Source organism: Pseudophryne corroboree, chromosome 3 (assembly GCF_028390025.1).
Source record: "Pseudophryne corroboree isolate aPseCor3 chromosome 3, aPseCor3.hap2, whole genome shotgun sequence".
NCBI classification, from domain to species: domain Eukaryota; kingdom Metazoa; phylum Chordata; class Amphibia; order Anura; family Myobatrachidae; genus Pseudophryne; species Pseudophryne corroboree.
Genome location: NC_086446.1, coordinates 331,095,482 through 331,117,719, shown reverse-complemented (window position 1 = coordinate 331,117,719; position 22,238 = coordinate 331,095,482). Strand labels below are relative to the sequence as shown.

At 33.3% G+C, this 22,238-nt stretch overlaps 13 non-coding genes across 13 annotated transcripts; all 13 read right to left on the bottom strand.

The window, feature by feature from the left end:
* Positions 1–515: 515 nt before the first annotated feature.
* TRNAP-AGG (transfer RNA proline (anticodon AGG)) lies at positions 516–587 on the bottom strand. The gene has a single exon. It is a non-coding gene; the product is annotated as a tRNA-Pro (tRNA).
* Positions 588–2,492: 1,905 nt separating this feature from the next.
* On the bottom strand, positions 2,493–2,564 carry TRNAP-AGG (transfer RNA proline (anticodon AGG)). Its single transcript has one exon. It is a non-coding gene; the product is annotated as a tRNA-Pro (tRNA).
* Positions 2,565–6,304: 3,740 nt separating this feature from the next.
* TRNAP-AGG (transfer RNA proline (anticodon AGG)) lies at positions 6,305–6,376 on the bottom strand. Its single transcript has one exon. It is a non-coding gene; the product is annotated as a tRNA-Pro (tRNA).
* Positions 6,377–9,082: 2,706 nt separating this feature from the next.
* On the bottom strand, positions 9,083–9,154 carry TRNAP-AGG (transfer RNA proline (anticodon AGG)). The gene has a single exon. It is a non-coding gene; the product is annotated as a tRNA-Pro (tRNA).
* An 849-nt stretch (positions 9,155–10,003) lies between these two features.
* Positions 10,004–10,075, bottom strand: TRNAP-AGG (transfer RNA proline (anticodon AGG)). The gene has a single exon. It is a non-coding gene; the product is annotated as a tRNA-Pro (tRNA).
* Positions 10,076–10,924: 849 nt separating this feature from the next.
* Positions 10,925–10,996, bottom strand: TRNAP-AGG (transfer RNA proline (anticodon AGG)). Its single transcript has one exon. It is a non-coding gene; the product is annotated as a tRNA-Pro (tRNA).
* A 2,689-nt stretch (positions 10,997–13,685) lies between these two features.
* Positions 13,686–13,757, bottom strand: TRNAP-AGG (transfer RNA proline (anticodon AGG)). The gene has a single exon. It is a non-coding gene; the product is annotated as a tRNA-Pro (tRNA).
* A 1,769-nt stretch (positions 13,758–15,526) lies between these two features.
* TRNAP-AGG (transfer RNA proline (anticodon AGG)) lies at positions 15,527–15,598 on the bottom strand. Its single transcript has one exon. It is a non-coding gene; the product is annotated as a tRNA-Pro (tRNA).
* Positions 15,599–16,446: 848 nt separating this feature from the next.
* Positions 16,447–16,518, bottom strand: TRNAP-AGG (transfer RNA proline (anticodon AGG)). Its single transcript has one exon. It is a non-coding gene; the product is annotated as a tRNA-Pro (tRNA).
* An 849-nt stretch (positions 16,519–17,367) lies between these two features.
* TRNAP-AGG (transfer RNA proline (anticodon AGG)) lies at positions 17,368–17,439 on the bottom strand. Its single transcript has one exon. It is a non-coding gene; the product is annotated as a tRNA-Pro (tRNA).
* A 1,768-nt stretch (positions 17,440–19,207) lies between these two features.
* TRNAP-AGG (transfer RNA proline (anticodon AGG)) lies at positions 19,208–19,279 on the bottom strand. Its single transcript has one exon. It is a non-coding gene; the product is annotated as a tRNA-Pro (tRNA).
* An 848-nt stretch (positions 19,280–20,127) lies between these two features.
* Positions 20,128–20,199, bottom strand: TRNAP-AGG (transfer RNA proline (anticodon AGG)). Its single transcript has one exon. It is a non-coding gene; the product is annotated as a tRNA-Pro (tRNA).
* A 1,768-nt stretch (positions 20,200–21,967) lies between these two features.
* TRNAP-AGG (transfer RNA proline (anticodon AGG)) lies at positions 21,968–22,039 on the bottom strand. Its single transcript has one exon. It is a non-coding gene; the product is annotated as a tRNA-Pro (tRNA).
* Between the last annotated feature and the right edge of the window lie 199 nt (positions 22,040–22,238).

The window sequence follows — 22,238 nt, the reverse complement described above, 5'->3', positions numbered from 1 at the left end:
GTGCAACTTAAGCATACAGACCAAGAAGAAAGAAAAAAAAAAAAAACCTGCAATTAATTGTTGACCTTTTTGTTTGTCAAAAAGAGCCTATTCTTTTAAGCCACTCATTGTTTCTTAGAAAAAAGCAAGGTAAGATAAAAACCTGCAATTTCATTTTGACAGTTTTTTATTTGTCAGAATGAGACTTCTTGAAGCCACTGAAGGTTACTTAGACAAAATGAAATCTACAGTATACCCAATATACCACCAAATGGTTGACAGTTTACTAAATATGCATAAGTATATACTTTTTTGATGGATTAGCAAAAGCAAAATTCACTTGATGCTTTTGACATCAATAAGATAATGGAACCATGGGATTTAAAAGAACCTGAGAAGATGGGCAAATGGTTGACAGTTTACTAAATATGCATAAGTATATATTTTTTTATGGATTTTCAAAAGCAAAATTCACTTGATGCTTTTGACATCAATCAGATAATGGAACCATGGGATTTAAAACAATCTGAGAAGATGGGCTCGTCCGGGATTTGAACCCGGGACCTTTCGCACCCTAAGCGAGAATCATACCCCTAGACCAACGTGCCAACTGTTCATGCATTTTTCATGTATACTAATGAAATTGGAAGTGAAACTGTTGGAATACATTAGTAAGTATTTTAAAAAACTATCAGATAATAGAACTAAGCACTTTTAAAGAACCTGAGAAAACAGGCTTATCCAGGATATGAATCTGGGGCCTTTTGCACCCAAAGCAAAAATCATACACCCAGACCAACAAGCCACAAGCTAAATAATTTCTTATTCAGATTTTACCATTTTTAAAGTAAAACTCAAATTATTTAATAAAAAATGCAATAAGCTGGAAAAAAAGATGTTACATTTTAAAAATACCATAACAATTTAAAAATGTATTGGTAGCATAGCTAAAATGTTTCCATAAGGTAAATTTTTGTCCAAGTATGCATATTTGTAAAGTTCAGTGCCAAGATTTAGGGGTTCCTATAGAGTTTGAACTTTTCTGATAGTTGGAACCTAAGACTTGTCTCTTACTGTGTGCAACTTAAGCATACAGACCAAGAAGAAAGAAAAAAAACAAAAACCTGCAATTAATTGTTGACCTTTTTGTTTGTCAAAAAGAGCCTATTCTTTGAAGCCACTCATTGTTTTTTAGAAAAAAGCAAGGTAAGAGAAAAACCTATAATTTCATTTTGAAAGTTTTTAATTTGTCAAAATGAGACTTCTTTGAAGCCACTCAAGATTACTTAGACAAAATGGAATCTACAGTATACCCAATATACCACCAAATGGTAGACAGTTTACTAAATATGCATAAGTATATATTTTTTTTATGGATTTTCAAAAGCAAAATTCACTTGATGCTTTTGACATCAATCAGTTAATGGAACCATGGGATTTAAAATAAACTGAGAAGATAGGCTCGTCCAGGATTTGAAACCGGGACCTCTCACACCCTAAGGGAGAATCATACCCCTAGACCAACGTGCCAACTGTTCATGCATTTTTCATGTATACTAATGAAATTGGAAGTGAAACTGTATGAATACATTAGTAAGTATTTTAAAATACTATCAGATAATAGAACTAAGCACTTTTAAAGAACCTGAGAAAACAGGCTTATCCAGGATATGAATCTGGGGCCTTTTGCACCCAAAGCAAAAATCATACACCCAGACCAACAAGCCACAAGTTAAATAATTTCTTATTCAGATTTTACCATTTTTAAAGTAAAACTCAAATTATTTAATAAAAAAATGCAATACGCTGGAAAAAAAGATGTTACATTTTAAAAATACCATAACAATTAAAAAATGTATTGGTAGCATAGCTAAAATGTTTCCTTAAGGTAAATTTTTGTCCAAGTATGCATATTTGGAAAGTTCAGTGCCAAGATTTAGGGGTTCCTATAGAGTTTGAACTTTTATGATAGTTGGAACCTAAGACTTGTCTCTTACTGTGTGCAACTTAAGCATACAGACCAAGAAGAAAGAAAAAAAAAAAACCTGCAATTAATTGTTGACCTTTTTGTTTGTCAAAAAGAGCCTATTCTTTTAAGCCACTCATTGTTTCTTAGAAAAAAGCAAGGTAAGATAAAAACCTGCAATTTCATTTTGACAGTTTTTTATTTGTCAGAATGAGACTTCTTGAAGCCACTGAAGGTTACTTAGACAAAATGAAATCTACAGTATACCCAATATACCACCAAATGGTTGACAGTTTACTAAATATGCATAAGTATATACTTTTTTGATGGATTAGCAAAAGCAAAATTCACTTGATGCTTTTGACATCAATAAGATAATGGAACCATGGGATTTAAAAGAACCTGAGAAGATGGGCAAATGGTTGACAGTTTACTAAATATGCATAAGTATATATTTTTTTATGGATTTTCAAAAGCAAAATTCACTTGATGCTTTTGACATCAATCAGATAATGGAACCATGGGATTTAAAACAATCTGAGAAGATGGGCTCGTCCGGGATTTGAACCCGGGACCTTTCGCACCCTAAGCGAGAATCATACCCCTAGACCAACGTGCCAACTGTTCATGCATTTTTCATGTATACTAATGAAATTGGAAGTGAAACTGTTGGAATACATTAGTAAGTATTTTAAAAAACTATCAGATAATAGAACTAAGCACTTTTAAAGAACCTGAGAAAACAGGCTTATCCAGGATATGAATCTGGGGCCTTTTGCACCCAAAGCAAAAATCATACACCCAGACCAACAAGCCACAAGCTAAATAATTTCTTATTCAGATTTTACCATTTTTAAAGTAAAACTCAAATTATTTAATAAAAAATGCAATAAGCTGGAAAAAAAGATGTTACATTTTAAAAATACCATAACAATTTAAAAATGTATTGGTAGCATAGCTAAAATGTTTCCATAAGGTAAATTTTTGTCCAAGTATGCATATTTGTAAAGTTCAGTGCCAAGATTTAGGGGTTCCTATAGAGTTTGAACTTTTCTGATAGGTGGAACCTAAGACTTGTCTCATACTGTGTGCAACTTAAGCATACAGACCAAGAAGAAAGAAAAAAACAAAAACCTGCAATTAATTGTTGACCTTTTTGTTTGTCAAAAAGAGCCTATTCTTTGAAGCCACTCATTGTTTCTTAGAAAAAAGCAAGGTAAGATAAAAACCTGTAATTTCATTTTGACAGTTTTTAATTTGTCAAAATGAGACTTCTTTGAAGCCACTCAAGATTACTTAGACAAAATGGAATCTACAGTATACCCAAAATACCACCAAATGGTTGACAGTTTACTAAATATGCATAAGTATATATTTTTTTATGGATTTTCAAAAGCAAAATTCACTTGATGCTTTTGACATCAATCAGATAATGGAACCATGGGATTTAAAAAAACCTGAGAAGATGGACTCGTCCGGGATTTGAACCCAGGACCTCTCACACCCTAAGCGAGAATCATACCCCTAGACCAATGAGCCAACTGCTAATGCTTTTTCATGTATACTAATAAAATTGGAAGTGAAACTGTTTCAATACATTAGTAAGTATTTTAAAATACTATCAGATAATAGAACTAAGCACTTTTAAAGAACCTGAGAAAACAGGCTAATCCAGGATATGAACCTGGTGCCATTTCCACTCAAAGCAAAAATCATACACCCAGACCAACAAGCCACAAGCTAAATAATTTCTTATTCAGATTTTACCATTTTTAAAGTAAAACTCAAATTATTTAATAAAAAAATGCAAAAAGCTGGAAAAAAGATGTTACATTTTAAAAATACCATAACAATTAAAAAATGTATTGGTAGCATAGCTAAAATGTTTCCTTAAGGTAAATTTTTGTCCAAGTATGCATATTTGGAAAGTTCAGTGCCAAGATTTAGGGGTTCCTATAGAGTTTGAACTTTTATGATAGTTGGAACCTAAGACTTGTCTCTTACTGTGTGCAACTTAAGCATACAGACCAAGAAGAAAGAAAAAAAAAAAACCTGCAATTAATTGTTGACCTTTTTGTTTGTCAAAAAGAGCCTATTCTTTTAAGCCACTCATTGTTTCTTAGAAAAAAGCAAGGTAAGATAAAAACCTGCAATTTCATTTTGACAGTTTTTTATTTGTCAGAATGAGACTTCTTGAAGCCACTGAAGGTTACTTAGACAAAATGAAATCTACAGTATACCCAATATACCACCAAATGGTTGACAGTTTACTAAATATGCATAAGTATATACTTTTTTGATGGATTAGCAAAAGCAAAATTCACTTGATGCTTTTGACATCAATAAGATAATGGAACCATGGGATTTAAAAGAACCTGAGAAGATGGGCAAATGGTTGACAGTTTACTAAATATGCATAAGTATATATTTTTTTATGGATTTTCAAAAGCAAAATTCACTTCATGCTTTTGACATCAATCAGATAATGGAACCATGGGATTTAAAACAATCTGAGAAGATGGGCTCGCCCGGGATTTGAACCCGGGACCTTTCGCACCCTAAGCGAGAATCATACCCCTAGACCAACGTGCCAACTGTTCATGCATTTTTCATGTATACTAATGAAATTGGAAGTGAAACTGTTGGAATACATTAGTAAGTATTTTAAAAAACTATCAGATAATAGAACTAAGCACTTTTAAAGAACCTGAGAAAACAGGCTTATCCAGGATATGAATCTGGGGCCTTTTGCACCCAAAGCAAAAATCATACACCCAGACCAACAAGCCACAAGCTAAATAATTTCTTATTCAGATTTTACCATTTTTAAAGTAAAACTCAAATTATTTAATAAAAAAATGCAATAAGCTGGAAAAAAAGATGTTACATTTTAAAAATACCATAACAATTTAAAAATGTATTGGTAGCATAGCTAAAATGTTTCCATAAGGTAAATTTTTGTCCAAGTATGCGTATTTGTAAAGTTCAGTGCCAAGATTTAGGGGTTCCTATAGAGTTTGAACTTTTCTGATAGGTGGAACCTAAGACTTGTCTCATACTGTGTGCAACTTAAGCATACAGACCAAGAAGAAAGAAAAAAACAAAAACCTGCAATTAATTGTTGACCTTTTTGTTTGTCAAAAAGAGCCTATTCTTTGAAGCCACTCATTGTTTCTTAGAAAAAAGCAAGGTAAGATAAAAACCTGTAATTTCATTTTGACAGTTTTTAATTTGTCAAAATGAGACTTCTTTGAAGCCACTCAAGATTACTTAGACAAAATGGAATCTACAGTATACCCAAAATACCACCAAATGGTTGACAGTTTACTAAATATGCATAAGTATATATTTTTTTATGGATTTTCAAAAGCAAAATTCACTTGATGCTTTTGACATCAATCAGATAATGGAACCATGGGATTTAAAAAAACCTGAGAAGATGGACTCGTCCGGGATTTGAACCCAGGACCTCTCACACCCTAAGCGAGAATCATACCCCTAGACCAATGAGCCAACTGCTAATGCTTTTTCATGTATACTAATAAAATTGGAAGTGAAACTGTTTCAATACATTAGTAAGTATTTTAAAATACTATCAGATAATAGAACTAAGCACTTTTAAAGAACCTGAGAAAACAGGCTAATCCAGGATATGAACCTGGTGCCATTTCCACTCAAAGCAAAAATCATACACCCAGACCAACAAGCCACAAGCTAAATAATTTCTTATTCAGATTTTACCATTTTTAAAGTAAAACTCAAATTATTTAATAAAAAAATGCAAAAAGCTGGAAAAAAGATGTTACATTTTAAAAATACCATAACAATTTAAAAATGTATTGGTAGCATAGCTAAAATGTTTCCTTAAGGTAAATTTTTGTCCAAGTATGCATATTTGGAAAGTTCAGTGCCAAGATTTAGGGGTTCCTATAGAGTTTGAACTTTTCTGATAGTTGGAACCTAAGACTTGTCTCATACTGTGTGCAACTTAAGCATACAGACCAAGAAGAAAGAAAAAACAAAAACCTGCAATTAATTGTTGACCTTTTTGTTTGTCAAAAAGAGCCTATTCTTTGAAGCCACTCATTGTTTCTTAGAAAAAAGCAAGGTAAGAGAAAAACCTGCAATTTCATTTTGACAGTTTTTTATTTGTCAAAATGAGACTTCTTGAAGCCACTCAAGGTTACTTAGACAAAATGGAATCTACAGTATACCCAATATACCACCAAATAGTTGACAGTTTACTAAATATGCATAAGTATATACTTTTTTGATGGATTGGCAAAAGCAAAATTCACTTGATGCTTTTGACATCAATAAGATAATGGAACCATGGGATTTAAAAGAACCTGAGAAGGTTGGCTCGTCCGGGATTTGAACCCGGGAACTTTCGCACCCTAAGCGAGAATCATACCCCTAGACGAACGAGCCAACTGCTAATGCTTTTTCATGTATACTAATAAAATTGGAAGTGAAACTGTTGGAATACATTAGTAAGTATTTTAAAATACTATCAGATAATAGAACTAAGCACTTTTAAAGAACCTGAGAAAACAGGCTTATCCAGGATATGAATCTGGGGCCTTTTGCACCGAAAGCAAAAATCATACACCCAAACCAACAAGCCACAAGTTAAATAATTTCTTATTCAGATTTTACCATTTTTAAAGTAAAACTCAAATTATTTAATAAAAAAATGCAATACGCTGGAAAAAAAGATGTTACATTTTAAAAATACCATAACAATTGAAAAATGTATTGGTAGCATAGCTAAAATGTTTCCTTAAGGTAAATTTTTGTCCAAGTATGCATATTTGGAAAGTTCAGTGCCAAGATTTAGGGGTTCCTATAGAGTTTGAACTTTTATGATAGTTGGAACCTAAGACTTGTCTCTTACTGTGTGCAACTTAAGCATACAGACCAAGAAGAAAGAAAAAAAACAAAAACCTGCAATTAATTGTTGACCTTTTTGTTTGTCAAAAAGAGCCTATTCTTTTAAGCCACTCATTGTTTCTTAGAAAAAAGCAAGGTAAGATAAAAACCTGCAATTTCATTTTGACAGTTTTTTATTTGTCAAAATGAGACTTCTTGAAGCCACTGAAGGTTACTTAGACAAAATGGAATCTACAGTATACCCAATATACCACCAAATGGTTGACAGTTTACTAAATATGCATAAGTATATACTTTTTTGATGGATTGGCAAAAGCAAAATTCACTTGATGCTTTTGACATCAATAAGATAATGGAACCATGGGATTTAAAAGAACCTGAGAAGATGGGTTCGTCCGGCAGTTGAACCCGGGACCTCTCGCACCCTAAGCGAGAATCATACCCCTAGACCAACGAGCCAACTGTTAATGCTTTTTCATGTATACTAATAAAATTGGAAGTGAAACTGTTGGAATACATTAGTAAGTATTTTAAAATACTATCAGATAATAGAACTAAGCACTTTTAAAGAACCTGAGAAAACAGGCATATCCAGGATATGAATCTGGGGCCTTTTGCACCCAAAGCAAAAATCATACACCCAGACCAACAAGCCACAAGTTAAATTATTTCTTATTCAGATTTTACCATTTTTAAAGTAAAACTCAAATTATTTAATAAAAAAATGCAATAAGCTGGAAAAAAAGATGTTACTGTTAGGGTCTCCTGCCCTGTGCTGCCACGTCGTCATGGCAACCGGGAGACAAGTGCTAGTGGAGTAACCTGAGCGCAGCTGATACTCCGGTTCGGGTCTTTTGCTGTGCAGTGGTTATAGGCTCTGTGCACGGCAGGGGATCCGGTGCTGGTTTTTGTGCTCACAGTCTGTGAGGTCTGAGTGGGGCGTGGACAGCACCTGCTTTATAAGGCCTCTTTTCAGGGTAAGCAGATGCTGCTGAATCTTTGTTGGTTAGTCAGTTCATGAAAGTTAGCCAGTACTGTGTAGCTTTGTATTTGTTTGTTGCTTACTGCAAATAGGCCTGGGGATTTGGTATTACACTCTGCCAATCCAGACCTAGCAGTAAGACTGGAGTCAGTCGTTTAGCTTGCTGGGGTTCTGTTACCACTCTGTGAACTTAGCAAGTTTGCGGCTGTATTCTAAGACTTGCCTGTCTAATCCTGTCTCACTGTGCTAGGTGTCAGGGGTCAGTTTAGTGGCAGTAAGCTAAAACCTGTGCACTGCAAGTGAGAAATAGGATTGTGGAGACTCTCCTTGTGTCTATCATTCCATCTCTGACCAAGGAGTTTACTGCCACACCCGTTGGTAACCCTTTAGGGTTTTGCTGTTGCCCTTAGCAACAGCATTTCGGGTTCTCTATGTATTAAAACACAACATCTTGCTTTTTCCATCTGTGCAGTTCTAATACAAGGGAGATACCCAGTTCCTTAGCCTCTGGGCTTCTCTGTTCACTTTGTGTGTATTTTGTTACCCTACAACCTTCTGTGTACGTTATGTCATATTCCCCAGTTTGTCCGTGAGTCCATTTGTTTTGCATAACAGTTCAAACACCAGTACATTCCTGCAGACACTGGAGTGCATAACAGTTCTGACACCAGTACTTTCCTGCAGGCACTGGTGTGCATAACAGTTACATTTTAAAAATACCATAACAATTTAAAAATGTATTGGTAGCATAGCTAAAATGTTTCCTTAAGGTAAATTTTTGTCCAAGTATGCATATTTGGAAAGTTCAGTGCCAAGATTTAGGGGTTCCTATAGAGTTTGAACTTTTATGATAGTTGGAACCTAAGACTTGTCTCTTACTGTGTGCAACTTAAGCATACAGACCAAGAAGAAAGAAAAAAAACAAAAACCTGCAATTAATTGTTGACCTTTTTGTTTGTCAAAAAGAGCCTATTCTTTTAAGCCACTCATTGTTTCTTAGAAAAAATCAAGGTAAGAGAAAAACCTGCAATTTCATTTTGACAGTTTGTTATTTATCAAAATGAGACTTCTTGAAGCCACCCAAGGTTACTTAGACAAAATGGAATCTACAGTATACCCAATATACCACCAAATGGTTGACAGTTTACTAAATATGCATAAGTATATACTTTTTTGATGGATTGGCAAAAGCAAAATTCACTTGATGCTTTTGACATAAATAAGATAATGGAACCATGGGATTTAAAAGAACCTGAGAAGATGGGCTCATCCGGGATTTGAACCCGGGACCTCTCGCACCCTAAGCAAGAATCATACCCCTAGACCAACGAGCCAACTGTTAATGCTTTTTCATGTATACTAATAAAATTGGAAGTGAAACTGTTGGAATACATTAGTAAGTATTTTAAAATACTATCAGATAATAGAACTAAGCACTTTTAAAGAACCTGAGAAAACAGGCTTATCCAGGATATGAATCTGGGGCCTTTTGCACCCAAAGCAAAAATCATACACCCAGACCAACAAGCCATAAGTTAAATAATTTCTTATTCAGATTTTACCATTTTTAAAGTAAAACTCAAATTATTTAATAAAAAAATGCAATACGCTGGAAAAAAAGATGTTACATTTTAAAAATACCATAACAATTAAAAAATGTATTGGTAGCATAGCTAAAATGTTTCCTTAAGGTAAATTTTTGTCCAAGTATGCATATTTGGAAAGTTCAGTGCCAAGATTTAGGGGTTCCTATAGAGTTTGAACTTTTATGATAGTTGGAACCTAAGACTTGTCTCTTACTGTGTGCAACTTAAGCATACAGACCAAGAAGAAAGAAAAAAAACAAAAACCTGCAATTAATTGTTGACCTTTTTGTTTGTCAAAAAGAGCCTATTCTTTGAAGCCACTCATTGTTTCTTAGAAAAAAGCAAGGTAAGAGAAAAACCTGCAATTTCATTTTGACAGTTTTTTATTTGTCAAAATGAGACTTCTTGAAGCCACTCAAGGTTACTTAGACAAAATGGAATCTACAGTATACCCAATATACCACCAAATGGTTGACAGTTTACTAAATATGCATAAGTATATACTTTTTTGATGGATTGGCAAAAGCAAAATTCACTTGATGCTTTTGACATCAATAAGATAATGGAACCATGGGATTTAAAAGAACCTGAGAAGATGGGCTCGTCCGGGATTTGAACCCGGGAACTTTCGCATCCTAAGCGAGAATCATACCCCTAGACCAACGAGCCAACTGCTAATGCTTTTTCATGTATACTAATAAAATTGGAAGTGAAACTGTTTGAATACATTAGTAAGTATTTTAAAATACTATCAGATAGTAGAACTAAGCACTTTTAAAGAACCTGAGAAAACAGGCTTATCCAGGATATGAATCTGGGGCCTTTTGCACCCAAAGCAAAAATCATACACCCAAACCAACAAACCACAAGTTAAATAATTTCTTATTCAGATTTTACCATTTTTAAAGTAAAACTCAAATTATTTAATAAAAAAATGCAATACGCTGGAAAAAAAGATGTTACATTTTAAAAATACCATAACAATTAAAAAATGTATTGGTAGCATAGCTAAAATGTTTCCTTAAGGTAAATTTTTGTCCAAGTATGCATATTTGGAAAGTTCAGTGCCAAGATTTAGGGGTTCCTATAGAGTTTGAACTTTTATGATAGTTGGAACCTAAGACTTGTCTCTTACTGTGTGCAACTTAAGCATACAGACCAAGAAGAAAGAAAAAAAACAAAAACCTGCAATTAATTGTTGACCTTTTTGTTTGTCAAAAAGAGCCTATTCTTTTAAGCCACTCATTGTTTCTTAGAAAAAAGCAAGGTAAGATAAAAACCTGCAATTTCATTTTGACAGTTTTTAATTTGTCAAAATGAGACTTCTTTGAAGCCACTCAAGATTACTTAGACAAAATGGAATCTACAGTATACCCAATATACCACCAAATGGTTGACAGTTTACTAAATATGCATAAGTATATATTTTTTTATGGATTTTCAAAAGCAAAATTCACTTGATGCTTTTGACATCAATCAGATAATGGAACCATGGGATTTAAAAGAATCTGAGAAGATGGGCTCGTCCGGGATTTGAACCCGGGACCTCTCGCACCCTAAGCGAGAATCATACCCCTAGACCAACGAGCCAACTGTTCATGCATTTTTCATGTATACTAATGAAATTGGAAGTGAACCTGTTGGAATACATTAGTAAGTATTTTAAAATACTATCAGATAATAGAACTAAGCACTTTTAAAGAACCTGAGAAAACAGGCTAATCCAGGATATGTACCTGGGGCCTTTTCCACCCAAAGCAAAAATCATACACCCAGACCAACAAGCCACAAGCTAAATAATTTCTTATTCAGATTTTACCATTTTTAAAGTAAAACTCAAATTATTTAATTAAAAAAATGCAATATGCTGGAAAAAAGATGTTACATTTTAAAAATACCATAACAATTTAAAAATGTATTGGTAGCATAGCTAAAATGTTTCCTTAAGGTAAATTTTTGTCCAAGTATGCATATTTGGAAAGTTCAGTGCCAAGATTTAGGGGTTCCTATAGAGTTTGAACTTTTCTGATAGGTGGAACCTAAGACTTGTCTCATACTGTGTGCAACTTAAGCATACAGACCAAGAAGAAAGAAAAAAACAAAAACCTGCAATTAATTGTTGACCTTTTTGTTTGTCAAAAAGAGCCTATTCTTTGAAGCCACTCATTGTTTCTTAGAAAAAAGCAAGGTAAGAGAAAAACCTGTAATTTCATTTTGACAGTTTTTAATTTGTCAAAATGAGACTTCTTTGAAGCCACTCAAGTTTACTTAGACAAAATGGAATCTACAGTATACCCAACATACCACCAAACGGTAGACAGTTTACTAAATATGCATAAGTATATATTTTTGTATGGATTTTCAAAAGCAAAATTCACTTGATGCTTTTGACATCAATCAGATAATGGAACCATGGGATTTAAAAGAACCTGAGAGGATGGACTCGTCCGGGATTTGAACCCGGGACCTCTCGCACCCTAATCAAGAATCATACCCCTAGACCAACGAACCAACTGTTAATGCTTTTTCATGTACACTAATAAAATTGGAAGTGAAACTGTTGGAATACATTAGTAAGTATTTTAAAATACTATCAGATAATAGAACTAAGCACTTTTAAAGAACCTGAGAAAACAGGCTTATCCAGGATATGAATCTGGGGCCTTTTGCACCCAAAGCAAAAATCATACACCCAGACCAACAAGCCACAAGTTAAATAATTTCTTATTCAGATTTTACCATTTTTAAAGTAAAACTCAAATTATTTAATAAAAAAATGCAGTAAGCTGGAAAAAAAGATGTTACATTTTAAAAATACCATAACAATTTAAAAATGTATTGGTAGCATAGCTAAAATGTTTCCTTAAGGTAAATTTTTGTCCAAGTATGCATATTTGGAAAGTTCAGTGCCAAGATTTAGGGGTTCCTATAGAGTTTGAAATTTTCTGATAGGTGGAACCTAAGATTTGTCTCATACTGTGTGCAACTTAAGCATACAGACCAAGAAGAAAGAAAAAAACAAAAACCTGCAATTAATTGTTGACCTTTTTGTTTGTCAAAAAGAGCCTATTCTTTGAAGCCACTCATTGTTTCTTAGAAAAAAGCAAGGTAAGAGAAAAACCTGTAATTTCATTTTGACAGTTTTTAATTTGTCAAAATGAGACTTCTTTGAAGCCACTCAAGATTACTTAGACAAAATGGAATCTACAGTATACCCAATATACCACCAAACGGTAGACAGTTTACTAAATATGCATAAGTATATATTTTTGTATGGATTTTCAAAAGCAAAATTCACTTGATGCTTTTGACATCAATCAGATAATGGAACCATGGGATTTAAAAGAACCTAAGAAGATGGACTCGTTCGGGATTTGAACCCGGGACCTCTCACACCCTAAGCAAGAATCATACCCCTAGACCAACGAGCCAACTGTTCATGCATTTTGATGCATACTAATGAAATTGGAAGTGAACCTGTTGGAATACATTAGTAAGTATTTTAAAATACTATCAGATAATAGAACTAAGCACGTTTAAAGAACATAAGAAAACAGGCTCATCCAGGATATGAACCTGGGGCCTATTGCACCCAAAGCAAAAATTATACACCCAGACCAACAAGCCACAAGCTAAATAATTTCTTATTCAGATTTTACCATTTTTAAAGTAAAACTCAAATTATTTAATAAAAAAATGCAATAGGCTGGAAAAAAAGATGTTACATTTTAAAAATACCATAACAATTTAAAAATGTATTGGTAGCATAGCTAAAATGTTTCCTTAAGGTAAATTTTTGTCCAAGTATGCATATTTGGAAAGTTCAGTGCCAAGATTTAGGGGTTCCTATAGAGTTTGAACTTTTCTGATAGTTGGAACCTAAGACTTGTCTCATACTGTGTGCAACTTATGCATACAGACCAAGAAGAAAGAAAAAAACAAAAACCTGCAATTAATTGTTGACCTTTTTGTTTGTCAAAAAGAGCCTATTCTTTGAAGCCACTTATTGTTTCTTAGAAAAAAGCAAGGTAAGAGAAAAACCTGTAATTTCATTTTGACAGTTTTTAATTTGTCAAAATGAGACTTCTTTGAAGCCACTCAAGATTACTTAGACAAAATGGAATCTACAGTATACCCAATATACCACCAAATGGTTGACAGTTTACTAAATATGCATAAGTATATATTTTTTTATGGATTTTCAAAAGCAAAATTCACTTGATGCTTTTGACATCAATCAGATAATGGAACCATGGGATTTAAAAGAATCTGAGAAGATGGGCTCGTCCGGGATTTGAATCCGGGACCTCTCGCACCCTAAGCGAGAATCATACCCCTAGACCAACGAGCCAACTGTTCATGCATTTTTCATGTATACTAATGAAATTGGAAGTGAAACTGTTGGAATACATTAGTAAGTATTTTAAAATACTATCAGATAATAGAACTAAGCACTTTTAAAGAACCTGAGAAAACAGGCTAATCCAGGATATGTACCTGGGGCCTTTTCCACCCAAAGCAAAAATCATACACCCAGACCAACAAGCCACAAGCTAAATAATTTCTTATTCAGATTTTACCATTTTTAAAGTAAAAATCAAATTATTTAATTAAGAAAATGCAATATGCTGGAAAAACGATGTTACATTTTAAAAATACCATAACAATTTAAAAATGTATTGGTAGCATAGCTAAAATGTTTCCTTAAGGTAAATTTTTGTCCAAGTATGCATATTTGGAAAGTTCAGTGCCAAGATTTAGGGGTTCCTATAGAGTTTGAACTTTTCTGATAGGTGGAACCTAAGACTTGTCTCATACTGTGTGCAACTTAAGCATACAGACCAAGAAGAAAGAAAAAAACAAAAACCTGCAATTAATTGTTGACCTTTTTGTTTGTCAAAAAGAGCCTATTCTTTGAAGCCACTCATTGTTTCTTAGAAAAAAGCAAGGTAAGAGAAAAACCTGTAATTTCATTTTGACAGTTTTTAATTTGTCAAAATGAGACTTCTTTGAAGCCACTCAAGTTTACTTAGACAAAATGGAATCTACAGTATACCCAACATACCACCAAACGGTAGACAGTTTACTAAATATGCATAAGTATATATTTTTGTATGGATTTTCAAAAGCAAAATTCACTTGATGCTTTTGACATCAATCAGATAATGGAACCATGGGATTTAAAAGAACCTGAGAGGATGGACTCGTCCGGGATTTGAACCCGGGACCTCTCGCACCCTAATCAAGAATCATACCCCTAGACCAACGAACCAACTGTTAATGCTTTTTCATGTACACTAATAAAATTGGAAGTGAAACTGTTGGAATACATTAGTAAGTATTTTAAAATACTATCAGATAATAGAACTAAGCACTTTTAAAGAACCTGAGAAAACAGGCTTATCCAGGATATGAATCTGGGGCCTTTTGCACCCAAAGCAAAAATCATACACCCAGACCAACAAGCCACAAGTTAAATAATTTCTTATTCAGATTTTACCATTTTTAAAGTAAAACTCAAATTATTTAATAAAAAAATGCAGTAAGCTGGAAAAAAAGATGTTACATTTTAAAAATACCATAACAATTTAAAAATGTATTGGTAGCATAGCTAAAATGTTTCCTTAAGGTAAATTTTTGTCCAAGTATGCATATTTGGAAAGTTCAGTGCCAAGATTTAGGGGTTCCTATAGAGTTTGAAATTTTCTGATAGGTGGAACCTAAGATTTGTCTCATACTGTGTGCAACTTAAGCATACAGACCAAGAAGAAAGAAAAAAACAAAAAACTGCAATTAATTGTTGACCTTTTTGTTTGTCAAAAAGAGCCTATTCTTTGAAGCCACTCATTGTTTCTTAGAAAAAAGCAAGGTAAGAGAAAAACCTGTAATTTCATTTTGACAGTTTTTAATTTGTCAAAATGAGACTTCTTTGAAGCCACTCAAGATTACTTAGACAAAATGGAATCTACAGTATACCCAATATACCACCAAACGGTAGACAGTTTACTAAATATGCATAAGTATATATTTTTGTATGGATTTTCAAAAGCAAAATTCACTTGATGCTTTTGACATCAATCAGATAATGGAACCATGGGATTTAAAAGAACCTGAGAAGATGGACTCATTCGGGATTTGAACCCGGGACCTCTCGCACCCTAAGCAAGAATCATACCCCTAGACCAACGAGCCAATTGTTCATGCATTTTGATGCATACTAATGAAATTGGAAGTGAACCTGTTGGAATACATTAGTAAGTATTTTAAAATACTATCAGATAATAGAACTAAGCACGTTTAAAGAACATAAGAAAACAGGCTCATCCAGGATATGAACCTGGGGCCTATTGCACCCAAAGCAAAAATTATACACCCAGACCAACAAGCCACAAGCTAAATAATTTCTTATTCAGATTTTACCATTTTTAAAGTAAAACTCAAATTATTTAATAAAAAAATGCAATAGGCTGGAAAAAAAGATGTTACATTTTAAAAATACCATAACAATTTAAAAATGTATTGGTAGCATAGCTAAAATGTTTCCTTAAGGTAAATTTTTGTCCAAGTATGCATATTTGGAAAGTTCAGTGCCAAGATTTAGGGGTTCCTATAGAGTTTGAACTTTTCTGATAGTTGGAACCTAAGACTTGTCTCATACTGTGTGCAACTTATGCATACAGACCAAGAAGAAAGAAAAAAACAAAAACCTGCAATTAATTGTTGACCTTTTTGTTTGTCAAAAAGAGCCTATTCTTTGAAGCCACTTATTGTTTCTTAGAAAAAAGCAAGGTAAGAGAAAAACCTGTAATTTCATTTTGACAGTTTTTAATTTGTCAAAATGAGACTTCTTTGAAGCCACTCAAGATTACTTAGACAAAATGGAATCTACAGTATACCCAATATACCACCAAATGGTTGACAGTTTACTAAATATGCATAAGTATATATTTTTTTATGGATTTTCAAAAGCAAAATTCACTTGATGCTTTTGACATCAATCAGATAATGGAACCATGGGATTTAAAAGAATCTGAGAAGATGGGCTCGTCCGGGATTTGAATCCGGGACCTCTCGCACCCTAAGCGAGAATCATACCCCTAGACCAACGAGCCAACTGTTCATGCATTTTTCATGTATACTAATGAAATTGGAAGTGAAACTGTTGGAATACATTAGTAAGTATTTTAAAATACTATCAGATAATAGAACTAAGCACTTTTAAAGAACCTGAGAAAACAGGCTAATCCAGGATATGTACCTGGGGCCTTTTCCACCCAAAGCAAAAATCATACACCCAGACCAACAAGCCACAAGCTAAATAATTTCTTATTCAGATTTTACCATTTTTAAAGTAAAAATCAAATTATTTAATTAAGAAAATGCAATATGCTGGAAAAACGATGTTACATTTTAAAAATACCATAACAATTTAAAAATGTATTGGTAGCATAGCTAAAATGTTTCCTTAAGGTAAATTTTTGTCCAAGTATGCATATTTGTAAAGTTCAGTGCCAAGATTTAGGGGTTCCTATAGAGTTTGAACTTTTCTGATAGGTGGAACCTAAGACTTGTCTCATACTGTGTGCAACTTAAGCATACAGACCAAGAAGAAAGAAAAAAACAAAAACCTGCAATTAATTGTTGACCTTTTTGTTTGTCAAAAAGAGCCTATTCTTTGAAGCCACTCATTGTTTCTTAGAAAAAAGCAAGGTAAGAGAAAAACCTGTAATTTCATTTTGACAGTTTTTAATTTGTCAAAATGAGACTTCTTTGAAGCCACTCAAGATTACTTAGACAAAATGGAATCTACAGTATACCCAATATACCACCAAACGGAAGACAGTTTACTAAATATGCATAAGTATATATTTTTGTATGGATTTTCAAAAGCAAAATTCACTTGATGCTTTTGACATCAATCAGATAACGGAACCATGGGATTTAAAAGAACCTGAGAAGATGGACTCGTCCGGGATTTGAACCCGGGACCTCTCGCACCCTAATCAAGAATCATACCCCTAGACCAACGAGCCAACTGTTAATGCTTTTTCATGTACACTAATAAAATTGGAAGTGAAACTGTTGGAATACATTAGTAAGTATTTTAAAATACTATCAGATAATAGAACTAAGCACTTTTAAAGAACCTGAGAAAACAGGCTTATCCAGGATATGAATCTGGGGCCTTTTGCACCCAAAGCAAAAATCATACACCCAGACCAACAAGCCACAAGTTAAATAATTTCTTATTCAGATTTTACCATTTTTAAAGTAAAACTCAAATTATTTAATAAAAAAATGCAATAAGCTGGAAAAAAAGATGTTACATTTTAAAAATACCATAACAATTAAAAATGTATTGGTAGCATAGCTAAAATGTTTCCTTAAGGTACATTTTTGTCCAAGTATGCATATTTGGAAAGTTCAGTGCCAAGATTTAGGGGTTCCTATAGAGTTTGAACTTTTATGATAGTTGGAACCTAAGACTTGTCTCTTACTGTGTGCAACTTAAGCATACAGACCAAGAAGAAAGAAAAAAAACAAAAACCTGCAATTAATTGTTGACCTTTTTGTTTGTCAAAAAGAGCCTAATCTTTTAAGCCACTCATTGTTTCTTAGAAAAAAGCAAGGTAAGAGGAAAAACCTGCAATTTCATTTTGACAGTTTTTTATTTGTCAAAATGAGACTTCTTGAAGCCACTCAAGGTTACTTAGACAAAATGGAATCTACAGTATACCCAATATACCACCAAATGGTTGACAGTTTACTAAATATGCATAAGTATATACTTTTTTGATGGATTGGCAAAAGCAAAATTCACTTGATGCTTTTGACATCAATAAAATAATGGAACCATGGGATTTAAAAGAACCTGAGAAGATGGGCTCGTCCAGGATTTGAACCCGGGACCTCTCGCACCCTAGGATACAATCATACCCCTAGACCAACGAGCCAACTGTTAACGCTTTTTCATGTATACTAATAAAATTGGAAGTGAAACTGTTGGAATACATTAGTAAGTATTTTAAAATACTATCAGATAATAGAACTAAGCACTTTTAAAGAACCTGAGAAAACAGGCTTATCCAGGATATGAATCTGGGGCCTTTTGCACCCAAAGCAAAAATCATACACCCAGACCAACAAGCCACAAGTTAAATAATTTCTTATTCAGATTTTACCATTTTTAAAGTAAAACTCAAATTATTTAATAAAAAAATGCAGTAAGCTGGAAAAAAGATGTTACATTTTAAAAATACCATAACAATTTAAAAATGTATTGGTAGCATAGCTAAAATGTTTCCTTAAGGTAAATTTTTGTCCAAGTATGCATATTTGTAAAGTTCAGTGCCAAGATTTAGGGGTTCCTATAGAGTTTGAAATTTTCTGATAGGTGGAACCTAAGATTTGTCTCATACTGTGTGCAACTTAAGCATACAGACCAAGAAGAAAGAAAAAAACAAAAACCTGCAATTAATTGTTGACCTTTTTGTTTGTCAAAAAGAGCCTATTCTTTGAAGCCACTCATTGTTTCTTAGAAAAAAGCAAGGTAAGAGAAAAACCTGTAATTTCATTTTGACAGTTTTTAATTTGTCAAAATGAGACTTCTTTGAAGCCACTCAAGATTACTTAGACAAAATGGAATCTACAGTATACCCAATATACCACCAAACGGTAGACAGTTTACTAAATATGCATAAGTATATATTTTTGTATGGATTTTCAAAAGCAAAATTCACTTGATGCTTTTGACATCAATCAGATAATGGAACCATGGGATTTAAAAGAACCTGAGAAGATGGACTCGTTCGGGATTTGAACCCGGGACCTCTCGCACCCTAAGCAAGAATCATACCCCTAGACCAACGAGCCAACTGTTCATGCATTTTGATGCATACTAATGAAATTGGAAGTGAACCTGTTGGAATACATTAGTAAGTATTTTAAAATACTATCAGATAATAGAACTAAGCACGTTTAAAGAACATAAGAAAACAGGCTCATCCAGGATATGAACCTGGGGCCTATTGCACCCAAAGCAAAAATTATACACCCAGACCAACAAGCCACAAGCTAAATAATTTCTTATTCAGATTTTACCATTTTTAAAGTAAAACTCAAATTATTTAATAAAAAAATGCAATAGGCTGGAAAAAAAGATGTTACATTTTAAAAATACCATAACAATTTAAAAATGTATTGGTAGCATAGCTAAAATGTTTCCTTAAGGTAAATTTTTGTCCAAGTATGCATATTTGGAAAGTTCAGTGCCAAGATTTAGGGGTTCCTATAGAGTTTGAACTTTTCTGATAGTTGGAACCTAAGACTTGTCTCATACTGTGTGCAACTTATGCATACAGACCAAGAAGAAAGAAAAAAACAAAAACCTGCAATTAATTGTTGACCTTTTTGTTTGTCAAAAAGTGCCTATTCTTTGAAGCCACTTATTGTTTCTTAGAAAAAAGCAAGGTAAGAGAAAAACCTGTAATTTCATTTTGACAGTTTTTAATTTGTCAAAATGAGACTTCTTTGAAGCCACTCAAGATTACTTAGACAAAATGGAATCTACAATATACCCAATATACCACCAAATGGTTGACAGTTTACTAAATATGCATAAGTATATATTTTTGTATGGATTTTCAAAAGCAAAATTCACTTGATGCTTTTGACATCAATCAGATAATGGAACCATGGGATTTAAAAGAACCTGAGAAGATGGACTCGTCCGGGATTTGAACCCGGGACCTCTCGCACCCTAATCAAGAATCATACCCCTAGACCAACGAGCCAACTGTTAATGCTTTTTCATGTACACTAATAAAATTGGAAGTGAAACTGTTGGAATACATTAGTAAGTATTTTAAAATACTATCAGATAATAGAACTAAGCACTTTTAAAGAACCTGAGAAAACAGGCTTATCCAGGATATGAATCTGGGGCCTTTTGCACCCAAAGCAAAAATCATACACCCAGACCAACAAGCCACAAGTTAAATAATTTCTTATTCAGATTTTACCATTTTTAAAGTAAAACTCAAATTATTTAATAAAAAAATGCAATACGCTGGAAAAAAAGATGTTACATTTTAAAAATACCATAACAATTAAAAATGTATTGGTAGCATAGCTAAAATGTTTCCTTAAGGTAAATTTTTGTCCAAGTATGCATATTTGGAAAGTTCAGTGCCAAGATTTAGGGGTTCCTATAGAGTTTGAACTTTTATGATAGTTGGAACCTAAGACTTGTCTCTTACTGTGTGCAACTTAAGCATACAGACCAAGAAGAAAGAAAAAAAACAAAAACCTGCAATTAATTGTTGACCTTTTTGTTTGTCAAAAAGAGCCTAATCTTTTAAGCCACTCATTGTTTCTTAGAAAAAAGCAAGGTAAGAGGAAAAACCTGCAATTTCATTTTGACAGTTTTTTATTTGTCAAAATGAGACTTCTTGAAGCCACTCAAGGTTACTTAGACAAAATGGAATCTACAGTATACCCAATATACCACCAAATGGTTGACAGTTTACTAAATATGCATAAGTATATACTTTTTTGATGGATTGGCAAAAGCAAAATTCACTTGATGCTTTTGACATCAATAAGATAATGGAACCATGGGATTTAAAAGAACCTGAGAAGATGGGCTCGTCCAGGATTTGAACCCGGGACCTCTCGCACCCTAGGATACAATCATACCCCTAGACCAACGAGCCAACTGTTAACGCTTTTTCATGTATACTAATAAAATTGGAAGTGAAACTGTTGGAATACATTAGTAAGTATTTTAAAATACTATCAGATAATAGAACTAAGCACTTTTAAAGAACCTGAGAAAACAGGCTTATCCAGGATATGAATCTGGGGCCTTTTGCACCCAAAGCAAAAATCATACACCCAGACCAACAAGCCACAAGTTAAATAATTTCTTATTCAGATTTTACCATTTTTAAAGTAAAACTCAAATTATTTAATAAAAAAATGCAGTAAGCTGGAAAAAAGATGTTACATTTTAAAAATACCATAACAATTTAAAAATGTATTGGTAGCATAGCTAAAATGTTTCCTTAAGGTAAATTTTTGTCCAAGTATGCATATTTGTAAAGTTCAGTGCCAAGATTTAGGGGTTCCTATAGAGTTTGAAATTTTCTGATAGGTGGAACCTAAGATTTGTCTCATACTGTGTGCAACTTAAGCATACAGACCAAGAAGAAAGAAAAAAACAAAAACCTGCAATTAATTGTTGACCTTTTTGTTTGTCAAAAAGAGCCTATTCTTTGAAGCCACTCATTGTTTCTTAGAAAAAAGCAAGGTAAGAGAAAAACCTGTAATTTCATTTTGACAGTTTTTAATTTGTCAAAATGAGACTTCTTTGAAGCCACTCAAGATTACTTAGACAAAATGGAATCTACAGTATACCCAATATACCACCAAACGGTAGACAGTTTACTAAATATGCATAAGTATATATTTTTGTATGGATTTTCAAAAGCAAAATTCACTTGATGCTTTTGACATCAATCAGATAATGGAACCATGGGATTTAAAAGAACCTGAGAAGATGGACTCGTTCGGGATTTGAACCCGGGACCTCTCGCACCCTAAGCAAGAATCATACCCCTAGACCAACGAGCCAACTGTTCATGCATTTTGATGCATACTAATGAAATTGGAAGTGAACCTGTTGGAATACATTAGTAAGTATTTTAAAATACTATCAGATAATAGAACTAAGCACGTTTAAAGAACATAAGAAAACAGGCTCATCCAGGATATGAACCTGGGGCCTATTGCACCCAAAGCAAAAATTATACACCCAGACCAACAAGCCACA